The sequence below is a fragment of the Protopterus annectens genome, chromosome 3.part1 (genome assembly GCF_019279795.1).
Source record: "Protopterus annectens isolate FY-2018-M chromosome 3.part1, PAN1.0, whole genome shotgun sequence".
Taxonomy (NCBI): Eukaryota; Metazoa; Chordata; order Ceratodontiformes; family Protopteridae; genus Protopterus; species Protopterus annectens.
Window position 1 is genome coordinate 375,801,848 of NC_056732.1, and position 12,692 is coordinate 375,814,539.

A 12,692-nucleotide genomic window follows, 5' to 3' on the forward strand; every position below is an offset into this window, starting at 1 on the left:
CGCAGTTTGAACTTGGCTAGGCTTGAAAGGGCCCTAGTAACCTCCTATGATCCTGTGAACATTGTGGATGTCTTCAAGTAAAGTAGAAAATAAGAAAATAAATAACCTACCTAGCATTATAGACTTCACTGAACATACCCAAAACAGCAGCAGCAAACTCCTATCACTTTTCTGTAAGCACTCATTTCAATTTGTCTAACTTATCATAGAACTGATGATATAGAAGTATTGAAATTGAATTGCTTGTCTTTTTAACCACTTTAGTTATGATATAAGCAGGTTGTCCACTGTGCCTGTTCTGACAACTGCTTGTGAAAGTATGCTTTCTGTAAATTTTAGAATATAAAACACTGTATGTGAAGTTGTTCTATCTCGCCGTTCATTCTTACAGATGGGCTCGGCTCCGAGTCAGCCTACTACAAAGCTCGAGGTCAAGTCCCTGTCCCATGATGCACCTTGAGTTACCTCAGATCTAGTTTGCCGCTGCAACAGATCGGAGGTTTTCCAAGCACAGCTCAGGCCAGTGTAGCTTCTTCTATAAAACTTTCTAAATTTTGTCTCTTATATTAATAGTTATTGATAGTCATTGCTAGATATAACTTAGATCTTTTATAGCTTTAAAGTTTGATAGTTCTCTTTCTCCCTTTGGCCTTTGTTTTTTTATAGGCCTTAGTATCCTTTCCCCTCTTGGTTTGCCTTATATAGATAATTAGTATAGTGTTTTGCAAGCATTTATAGGTAGTTAAATTTGGTGTGTGTGTGTGTTTATACATTTATACTGCCCATTTGTTCCTTTTAGGGGCTATTTACAGTTTATATTATAGTGTACTCTAAAATTGTAAAGTTTGTGTGTGTGTGTGTGTGTGTGTGTGTGTGTGTGTGTACTTTCTAGTTACATAACTCAAGTATTTTTGGTATAGTAGATAGTGTCATGGCTGACTATAATAAAGACAGACATCCCATGTCTGGCTTTAAAAAATTTCAAAAGTGTGGACAAAATATGTCAGTGACAGATAGTCACGTAAATTGTGTTTACTGTCTCTGAGCCTTGCACTTGCAAGAGAGCTGCTCCATTTGCCATTCTTTTTCTAGCAGAGTTTTACATGAGAGAGAAAGAAAACTCATTGATAGAGGACTTTTAAAATCTTCTTTTCAGGAAGCTTTGAGTGACCAGGATAAATCTAGTAAGTCTCCCAAGTCCTCAAAGTCTTTTAAGGCTTCTTCTACTGATGTGACAAAATCTAAAAAAAACGTCGACGTCGGCTCCATATCCTTCGGAGCCGAGCGTCCTGTCTTTTCAGAGCTGGTCCCCAGTCCTGGAACCGGTCTCCGAAGTATTAAAGTCGCCCATTCTCCAGTCGGTACCACCCTCCATACATTTATTTCTGTCCTCGGTCAGCCTATCCGATTTGGATGTAGATCGTTTTGGTGCAGAAGTTGCTACAGGCACCGGCATTTGCTAAATTTTTATCGGCTCCAACCCAAGTGGTTTCAGAACCAAAGACTATTATGCCATTGACTGCTTTTCCTCCTCTGACCCATACCGGTCCAGAGGAGTTGGACCTTATGATTGTTGAGCCTTCAGAGCCGATGCCTGCTCCAGTGCCATTGGTTCTGTTTACTTGGGCTTCCTCGGTGCCCATCGAGGAGTCTAGGAGCCGACACTCTCTGGTCGGGTCCGGGGAGGATAGTCGGACTGACCTGTCGGTTCCAACTTTGCCTCTCAGGGCCTCGGCTCGGATGAGTTTGGCTCCTATCTCTGGTTCGGAGCCCACTGTTCCGGTACCGAGAGTATTGATTGTTTCTTCGGATCCAGCGGTCCCTTCTCATTGGAGCAGAGGTGTCTTTGAAGCCATGAGGAGAGTGATGTCCCCCAGGACATCTACAACTTCATGTCCAACTACCTCCTCCCGAAAGCCCCTGTGTCCATTTCTGCCTCACAGATCCCTTTGAAGCATAAAGGCCCTGAGCCTTAGGAAGCCCCACTGGGTGGCCTCTGCTCTTCCAAGACCTCACCAGAAGTTCCCACTGATGAGGTTGCCAGGAAGAGCATTTTCAAGAGGAAGCACCTAGACTCCACACAGGAGTCTCTCATGTCGGATACCGACTATCAGAAGGGTCCCCACGGTCCCCCTCTGAAGATATCTAAGTTGCAGAGATATTAGAAATCCTTAAGTAGAGGTGTGGCTGGAAGTCCACCAGCCCTACTGAAGATGAGTCCGTTCTCCTGAAGGCTTTCAGATCTCAACCCTCCACCTCTTGGGTGTGTCCGCCTTTCGATAAGCTCATGGAGCTGGTCTTAAGAAGGGCATGGGAGTCTCCGGACACCATGGAGCCTGTCCCTAGGAGTCCCAATAAATTTATTTCTGCCCGTCAGGATAAGTCTTTTCTCACTAAGGGAGTGCCAGTTGATGCCATGGTGGTGGCGGCAGCCACCAAAAAGGAGATCTCAGAAATGTCTTCCTCTATCCATCCTCCTAACAGAGACTTTAGGATCATGGATAGATACGGGAAGCGCATGTACATTTCAGTGACTTTTGCCATGCGTTCACTGAACTCTCTCACACATTTTACAAGACTGCAAAGAGACCTCCTAAAAGAGCTTGGAGATGGTCTTCAGGGTACAGTAGTTGCAGGATCTTCAGCCAGAGTTGCCTCCCAGCTTGCTACCTTCAGTTCCATAGTGAACTCGTCCATGCGTCTCCTCTCATATGCAGCTGATGGAACAAGTAGGGCAGCGGGTACAGGAATTGCTGTTAGGAGGCCTTTAAGTCATCCTTTGTTAACACCCCTTTTGATGGCTCGTCCCTTTTTGGGCCCAAAGTTCTGGAAACTTTGACCAGGTGTGAGCAGGAAGGAAAGACTCTGCTGTGGGGTCCAAAGTTCTGGAAACTTTGACCAGGTGTGAGCAGGAAGGAAAGACTCTGCCATGGGAGTCCATTTTTCCACCCCTACTAGACCCTACCCCAAGGGTCAAAAGGGAGGAAAGATGTGGTTCCGAAAAGCCCAAGGTGCCTTTCTGGACACGTGGTGAACCCCCCTCGGGGGGCAGAGGAGGGGGCAATAATGGAAGAAGCCACCCTTGCAGCAGAGGGGGTCTGCAAAACCAGGGAGACAGAGACCAGTTCTTTGGGAAGCCCTACCAGCGCTACTGAAAGGAGGCCTGACTGTCCTGCTCTGAAGGCAGTCAGGGGTCGTTTATCTTTGTATCCAGACGCCTGGCTCAAAATAACAAACAACAACTGGGTACAAAGTATAGTTTCCAGAGGATATTTCATTCACTTTGCCATTCCCCCTCCACTGACAACAAAAATCCCAGACGTTCCACCCAGTTACAGGGAACAAGTAACAGTAGTGCTCCAAACGTTGCTAAGAAAAAGAGTTGTCCATCCAGCTGCAACAGACCAGACAGGATACGGAACGTACTCAAGATTCTTTTTAGTTCCAAAAAAGACAGGGGACTGGAGACCTATTTTAAACTCAGCAGACTAAACAGATCTGTCAAGAAAGAGAAGTTCCGGATGGTCATGCTTCAGTCGATGCCTCCCTTCTTAGGGAAAGACAATTAGATGTGCTCGATAGATCTACAGGATGCGTACTACCATATAAAAATGGCCAGACCATCCAGGGATCATCTCAACTTCTGGCTTGGAGCCAATTATTACCAGTTTCGAGCCCTGCCCTTTGGTCTCACTACAGCCCCCAGAGTGATCACCAAATGTATGGCAGTGGTCACGGCTCACCTGAGACATTTAGGATTCCAGGTGTTTCCGTACTTAGACGATTGGCTCCTCACCGCCACCACCAGGCATCAGCTAATACAAGCCAGGGACACCACTCTTACTATTTGCAATCATCTGGGCATTACCATAAATCCAGAAATAATCTGCCTTGTCGCCATCGCAACATATCGTTTTTATCGGAGCAGAATTGGACACCACCACCACCACTCTAAAACTTCCAGCAGAAAGAATTTTACTACTTCGTCAGCAAGTCCAGTACATCATATCCAGAGACAAGGCTCCAGCATTAGAAGTGCTAAAGTTGTTAGGCAAGATAGCAGCTGCAATAATAGTGATACCGTTGGGTTGCATGCACATGCGGATTCTACAATGGCTGCTGTTCACTCAATGGTCTTATCAAGAGTTCCCAGTGTCTCATCTCATTATTGTAACAAACACATGCAAAAAGGATCTTCATTGGTAGTTAACCTCTCTTCAAGTAGTGATAGGTCGTCCTTTTATCCTACCCTCACCATCGGCCACAGTGACAACGGACGCTTCCCTGATTGGGGGGGGGGGGCATTTTCAGGAGAGAACAGCCCAAGGCACATGGACCAAACAAGAGACACATCTGCATATCAGTGTCCTGGAGAGAGAGTCTGTTTGGCATTGCAGTACTTTCAGAACTCTCTCCCTCTGAGGACAATTGCGATTCAGACAGACAACATGTCAGTGGTCTGGTACTTGGAACAAACAAGGTGGAACCGGGTCTTATCCCCTTTGTCAAGAGGCCCTAAGAGTACATCCACCCAGCACTTTCTGATAGCAATGCACATTCTGGGGAAATCCAACATGATTGCAGACAAACTGAGCAGGGCAATTTTGTTCCCTCACGAGTGGTCCCTCAAAAAAGAGATGGTGGACAGAATATTCCGTAGATGGGGCCAGCCTTGCTGCAATCTTTTTGCTTCCCACATGAACATGAAATGCAGAAGCTACTTTGCCCTGGTTTCTCCTCCGGGAGATTTCCCAAGGGATGCACTCGTGCATGATGGGCCTCCGGGTCTCCTCTATACATTCCCACCAATTCCTTTGATACCCAAAGCACTACAGAAAGCAAAAACCCTGGGAAGGACCATCATTCTAATAGCCCCTCACTGGCCTCATCAGATTTGGTTCCCCTTCCTTCAACTTCATCTGTTGGAAGAGCCTTGGAATCTGGACCCAGTTCCAGACCTTCTGATGCATTCGTCTGGGGCTCTTCATCCCTCCCTTCAGTCCCTAAAATTTACAGCTTGGCTGCTCCAGTTCCCAACATAGCCAGGTTCCATAACCTGTCAAACGAAATGCAGCATATTTTAATATCTTCCCATAAATCCTTTGCTAGGAAGTTGTACCTTAGCAAGTGGAGGAGATTTTCTATATGGGCTTCTCAGAATAACATTGATCCCTACCAAGCCCCCATTTCCTCTATATTAAGAATTTTTGACTATGCTTCTCAACAAAGGAGCTGCGGCAGCCACAGTTCAGGTACAACTTGCCTCCATCTCTAATTTTCACCTTGGTTTTGAAGGATTGAACATAATGTCACACAAGCTATCCAAAGCCTTTCTCAATAGGACCTTCCACCTCAGACCACCAGTGAAATCCCCTTATACACCATGGAACCTAAATTTTATGCTTTCACACATTATTCTCCTACCTTTTGAGCCAACTTTCTCATGTGATTTGAAATTTTTGTCTTGGAAGACTATCTTTTTAGTAGCCATCACGTCTGCTCGTAGAGTATCAGAGCTACAGGCCTTGTCCATAAAACCTCCATACTTGGTTTGTCATGCTGACAAAGTGTCCCTGCGAACAAATCTTTCATTTTTATTTAAAGTTTGTACTGAAGCTAACCTTAACCAAATCATAGGTTTACCAATGTTTTTCCCCCAAACACACCAACTACTATATGCTGCACAAGCTTGATGTTCATAGACAGCTCAGATTTTACCTGGATAGAACCAAGGAGTTCAGAAAATCAGAACAACTTTTTGTTTCCTTTTCAGATTCTAGGAAAGGTATGCCAGTGGCAAAAACAACACTATCTATATGGTTATCTGATTGCATCACCTTCACTTATTCAGCTGCCAATTTACCTTTACAACACAAAATTAAGCCTCATTCTACCAGAGCAGTGTCCACATCCTCTGCTTTTTCTGCTAGGCTTCCTATAGACAATATTTGTGCAGCAACCACTTGGTCAAGACCTCATACCTTTATCACTCATTACAAAACTGATAAGGCCTCCAGGGACAGGGTCTCCTTTGGTTCTACTGTCCTGAAAAACATACTCCCATGAGCCACCCGAGAAAGATGGTGCTTGGGACGCTACCCCATCTGTAAGAATGAACGGCGAGATAGAACAACTTCACATAAAGAAGTTATGTACTCACCATAACGTTCCATGTGAGTTGTTCATCTCGCCTTCATTCTTACTTCCCACCCTCCTACACCCTCCAGGGTTTTTCGAGGACCGAGATACTAGTTTTATCATGGTTGGCTCTATCTTTTTATGGTTTTTACCTAATAAAAAGTGATAGAATGGCATATGGTATTGTTAGTGGCAGCAAACAAGATCTGAGGTAACTCAAGGTGTATCATGGGATAGGGACTTGGCCTCGAGCTGTCTGAAGACCTTGAGCTTTGTAGTAGGCCGACTTGGAGCCGAGGATCAGCTCCAAACCCATCTATAAGAATGAAGGTGAGATGAACAACTCATAACTTCTTTTTTCATAGCTGTATGCCTCAAAAAGGCAACACACTTTGCAAACAAAACATCCAGAAACTATCACTATAGCCTTAAGCAGTTTGTAACGTACAGTCAGTGAGGTTAGTTGTGTCATTTCTCAGTTTGGCCTTGTTAATTAGAAAACTCTGTAACATTTCTATCCTGTATTTCACTGGCAGAAATGTTTGTTGTGACCAACTGGTAACATCATACCATTTCACTGTTCTTAGTTTCCCAGGAGTCTTTAATGGAAGAATCCATACTTAGCACAAGTTTTTGTATCTTGTAGTCTACAGACAAGGCTAAATATTCTATTTTAGAGCATCAGGATAAGACTACAGTCCTGAAAAGTGGATCTGTAGAATACTTGTGATTGTTGGAGTGCTCAAAAAAAGTGGCTGTTTTTGAATAGGGGGTTGAAAATATTCATACCGCTCTGGGGAAATCTGATATTTATGAAGCACATTCAGTGATATTAGGGATATATCCCTGTGCTCAAGATTTATTTATTTATTTGTTTGTTAACTGGGAATGTCCATCTTGAAACAAAACCAATTTTCAGTGGAGGCCCGGGGAGAAACTCTCTGTCCTCCCCACGGTCGAGTGGCATTCGAAAGACGTGCGTAAATGGGTGTGCCTTCGTTGAAGGTTTGGCGTCAAGCTGGCACCTTGGCACTGTAAAAATTTACTGCCAATCATTAACGGACCAGAGTTCCGCTGTGGCGACCCCTAACTGGGAAAAGCCGAAAGAAGAACAACCTTCTCTGCTTAATGAAACTTAGTTTACCATACACTTCAAGTTTCTAGTGTAGAATTTAAAATTAGTATGAGTATCAAGTTGGCTCTCTTTGTTGGGTATAAATGAGAATCCTTTTCTTAGTAAACAGATTTGTTCTTCTGCAGAAGTAACCTGAAAGTGAACATTTTAATGTAGTTAACTTCACATTTCAGCACTTTACTCTACTTTGACTTTTCCAGACCCTTATGTTCATAGGTTTATAAGTTTATAGGTGTATATTAGGCTAACTACCACTGGGACCTTTTTAAGCCTGGCTATGCATTCCAAATCTCTGACAAGTCCTGGCAGTCTTGGTAGTGTAAGCAGGGGATTGTGAGATGAAACAGTTACAGGCTGCCTGTAACCGTTAGTGACACAGGTGTCAAAACCATTTATGTATTTCCCGTTCACCATCCAGCTATCCAAGTTACACTTGAATTGGGCTCAGGAGGAACTCTCCTTTACATAGAATGGGAGAGCCTGCTCCATAGAAGAGGTAGTCTCTGGAGTATATACCCGTCTCTCCAAGTCCTGTTTATATCACAGGCAAGATTTATGTCTTTAAAAAGTTAATCTGGTGCTGTTTGTTTTGAGGCTCTGAGGGAGATCCATCACAGCTGGGTGCAAAGGCTGTTCAATTCAAACTATCCTACCTGAGAAAAAGCTTCCTGTGTGGAACTTCCTTACTTCCTGAAATCATTTCCTAATCTTTATAAGCATTCCTACACAAGAACTGGACTTGGCAGAAAGCATTCTCTGTGCTTTTCAGCCAATCACTGTACCCTTCTATTGGACACTGTTCAATGGGATGTATGAAGAGAAGACATGACATTAGTAATATTATGATTGGTAGAATTATTGGATCAGTTGAATTTAGTTCTTGCTTCAACACTCATTGTATTCATTCCCATTAGGTTTTGTTTGTGGTTCATGGCAAATCTGCCTAGAGATGTTTGAGTCTCTGACAAATATTGATACCCCCCCGTACATGCATGCATGCATACATACATACACACACACACACACACACACACACACACACACAGTTTCCAACAGGTTTGAATGCACAATAGGCAGTGAAACACAGTAAGCAATGAGCATTGTCTTTACTTTCAAACCAAGTTTCTGTTGCAATACAGATATAGATGCATTCAAGCTGCCAGAGAGCCTTGAGATTTAGCAGTTTATTGCTGAGACTTCTGGCATTGATCACCTTAATGTGGTCCAGTTTGGAATTTACTGCAAGAGTTTGTTATGTTGGAATTTCCAGAAGGTGAACTTGGCAGCAACTGCTTTTGCCACTATGCAAAATCCATGGAGTGAAAAGTGTAAGCCCTCCTTGGCAAAGCAGTTTGGGTTGCTGATTGTCTCAGCTCAAGCTAACACATGGTGGATCCTTCCAGAATGACATCAGTTACTTAGATATTTGTTAAAGTCAGTTATTTTCTCTTTCTGGTTGGGCATCATTCTGGGTAAGGATAGGATTCCAGTCATGGTCAGCATCTTGTCTGGATTTGGCACATTTGTAACACACTCCAGTATGTCTCTCCTGCATGACCTTTTGGGTTGAGCACCTCCAGTCATTCACACCTATGTTAGCCACCACTAGGTCATAGTCATAATTGTCCTTTTTGGAAGGATTTGACATCAGAGAATGTGACACTGAAAAGGCAGCTGCCATCCTGTCTTTTTCAGCCTTAGTTAGTTTTGAGTCAGAGTTCCTTGTGTTGGTGTCACCATTACTAAGACTTTTCTGCTTTTTGTGCATAGACTTGTTAGCAATGGAAAGTTTGCAGTCTATCACCTGGTGATTCACTGAGTTATGTTCATAGGTTCATGGATTACTGCCGAGTCTCTTTCATCCTGATTCTTGGAGGCTTAAATGGGGAGTTGAATTTTTTTTTAACATCCCAGGACATGTTGATTTGATGTGATTATGTACTGGTATGAGTAAGTTTATGTACTGGTTACTTAGAAGGTGGTATCCACATTATACATATAATTACTCCACTCATAAACCAAGTCATGCTGGCCCAATAGTAGTTGGTTCTTGGTGAGTATTAGGCAGATGTTCTTTGTGTTTCACTGTTGCAGTCATTACATTAGGGTAATCTGCTTGCAGGTTGCCCTCAGTCGGCCTGGTTAACAAAGTCTTGAGTCCTGCGTCGGTTGCTGTCCCTTCTTCCATGATGTCAGGAGTATAAAACATGCAGCCAACGCCATTACATCAGTCTTTCTTGCCGTGCGGTGCCCGAAGCAGAAGCAATTTGCAAGTGTCGGTCGGCCGACTCCTGAAATTTTCGTTTTCGACTTTCAGAATCAAAGTCTTCAACTAAAAGCCAACTACCCCGTTGGCGAAACTTTCTTGCTCCTTACCGATGTCAGTAAAAGTTAATAATTGCATTACTTGTGGAAAGCAAATACCTCATAAAGATTTTCATTTGTACTGTATTCCTTGCCTAGGCCCTGACCACGACGTACTTTGCTGTCAGTTTTGTGCTTTATTTAATCAGCGCACTATCTGTCATCGGTATATTTTCGCCTCTAAATATTTCGGTTCTCTGTTTAATTATCCAGAAATGTCGTCAGTTAGCCATCCAACTGCTGGGATTCTGAAAAAATGCAAAAATAAAGATAGTGAAAGGCCACCGAGGTCCAAAACTGCCGATGACGCTTCTCCTAAGCCAGTCGCCAGTTCACCAGTACTCATTGAGGTACTTTCACAGCCCCCGATACCCGCTACTTCTGATTCGCAGGCCTCTACTGAGACCCATTCAGAGTCTGGTATGCCGCGAGATACTTAAACTATGAAACCCGTGGATGTCTCTACCTTGGATAGGTCCGGAGCTGCTGTGCAGGCACCGTCTTCTGAGGGTAGGCCTATGGACTTGCATATTAAATCGACGCCTCCTTCATTACTAAGGCCTAAATCTTGATCCATGTCTGAAAAACCGGCGCCCAGGCCACATGCTCAGGCCTCTGTGCCTAAAAAACAAATTATAAAAATGGCTGAAGATCTAATAACTCTAATCAGGGGTAGCCAACCCCCCCCCCCCTTCTAAGAGGCCTAGGGCTGAGCTCGAATATGGATCTTCTGATCAGGATTCTGTTTTTTCTGACTCTTCTGATGACCTGGATTTGTCCTTACCTACTTATGAGGATTCTGATGCAGAGGACTCTATTCCCTCTGCTTCCCCTCCTGAGGATTTTTCTTTTGGGGAAACCTTACATACTCTAAGGGAGCATTTTCACTGGGAAAGCCAGGAATTTTCTGATTCAAAAAAGAGGCTTAGGGATTTCCTTCTCCTACCTCAGCATAGGTCTTTGGCTTTTCTTCCTGTACTAGACATTGTTGATGATGCTTTCTCGGAATCCAGTTTGTCCTGTGATTCCCTGCCTCTTGCTCCCAGTAAACCTGACAGATACTACAGGGTCCCTGAGTCCCACAAGTTCCTTTTCAAAAATCCTATTGCAGATCCAGAGACTATTTCACAGGGGCCCAAGGGCATTAAGGCTTCTACTGCTAAAAATCCTACACCTTCTGATAGAGACTCCAGGGCGCTGGATAGGTGGGGTAAAAAGGTTTATACTTCATCAACCTTGGCCATTAGAGCTTTAAACTGCCAATTTAATATGTTAAAATATCAGCAACATGTTATTGGACTGCTTAAACAGAAAATGATGTTGATTCCTGACTGAGTGGAAAATAAAGACTTACATGATTTAATGCATTCTGCTGAACAAGTTGGAAAACATACTTTGCAATGTGGTTTTGATTCTTTAGAGGCCTCTTGCAGGGCTGCTGTTACTGGGTCTGTGCTTAGAAGGCATGCTTGGCTTAAGGAGCAATCTTTGCCTGATCGTGTTAAAGCTAAATTGTTGGATGCTCCTTTAAATCAGGACCGCCTGTTTGGCAACAAGGCTGAAGAAATTCTTAAAAAGATGGAAGATAAAGCTAAATCTATGCAAACTGTTAAAGATTGTTTACAAGTTCAGCCTCCTAGATTTAGTAGGCACTGGCCCTCTAAGAATTGGTCCTTTCCAGCTCCTTCCAGGTCTTCTCAAGCCAAACCCAGACACAGCAAAAACCCCAGGTTTCAGTCCTAGGGGACTCTCAGAATTAAGCAGTGGGGGGCCTCCACTTCCAAGTCTGGGAATAACAACACTCCCCCCTATGGTAAACTGTCACAATGACTTCCTTTTAAAATTTCCAAGCACTTATCTACTGACTTCCCCTTTGGGGGGAAAGATTGCTCTTCATGCAAAAAACTGGGAACTCGTTACCCAGGACAAATGGGTTTTAAATATAGTGTCCCAGGGATACAGATTTCACTTCCATACGTTGCCAACGCCAAGTGGGTGGCCAGACCTACCCCCAAATCAGTGGGCAGAGGCTCAAAAACAAGTAGTTCCTCTCTTAAGCATGGGTGCTATTCAACTTGTACCAGAAGAGGAAAAGGGACAAGGTTTCTACTAGAGACTTTTCCTGGTACCCAAAAAAGACAAATCATGGTGTCCTATCCTGGACCTGTCTACTCTAAACACCTTTCTGGAGATTCCAAAATTCAAGATGCGGACTCTTCACCAGTTACTTCCTATGCTAGGCAAAGACGCCTGGCTGGCAACACTAGATTTAAAAGAAGCATACCTGCACATCCCAGTCAGGGAATCTTGCAGAAGATACCTACGCTTCAAAGCAGGCTACACGCACTATCAGTTTTCTGCACTGCCCTTTGGCTTATCTACTGCACCCAGAGTATTCACAAAGTGCCTAGCTCCAGTTACTGAATTTTGCAGGCAAAGAAGTATTCAAATATACCCATACCTGGACGATTGTCTAATTCAGGCAGAAAGCCAGGACATACTTTTGAATCATCTGGCCTTTGTAAAAAGGGTTCTGAACTTGTCTGGGGTATACCATAAACAAAAAGAAATCACAACTGGTACCCTGTCAGCAAATTACATTCCTGGGAACAAGCTTGAATACAACTTCCCAGATGGCTTACCTCATGCCAGAAAAGCAAATTCATTTGACAACCTACTTAAAACAAGTGGCCCCAAAAACCCTGCTATCTGCAAGACAAATACTGCAAGCCTTGGAGTCCATGGCCTCCTGCATTTTTCTAATTCCATATGAAAGACTGTATATGAGGAAACTACAGTGGTATCTAAAAAGCCTATGGAGTCAACATTCTCACAGCCTAGAAACAATGATTCCTATCATAACCTGCCTACGCCTAGAGTTCCTTTGGTGGGTAGAGGCCTGCCACCAAAGCAAGGGAGTACCTTTCACCCTGCCACCAAAGCAAGGGAGTACCTTTCACCCCACCCCCTGTCGCCCAAACTCTAACAACAGATGCATCAGACTATGTATGGGGTGCTCACCTGGTAGGGAAATGCATTCAGGGCAAATGGAACC

The 12,692-nt window shown here is 43.8% G+C and overlaps 1 protein-coding gene across 1 annotated transcript in view; it reads left to right on the forward strand.

Moving 5' to 3' along the window:
- The window catches only part of HACL1 (2-hydroxyacyl-CoA lyase 1), a gene marked incomplete in the record, with an annotated part of 1,125,147 nt that overhangs the window by 817,622 nt on the left and 294,833 nt on the right, over positions 1–12,692 (forward strand).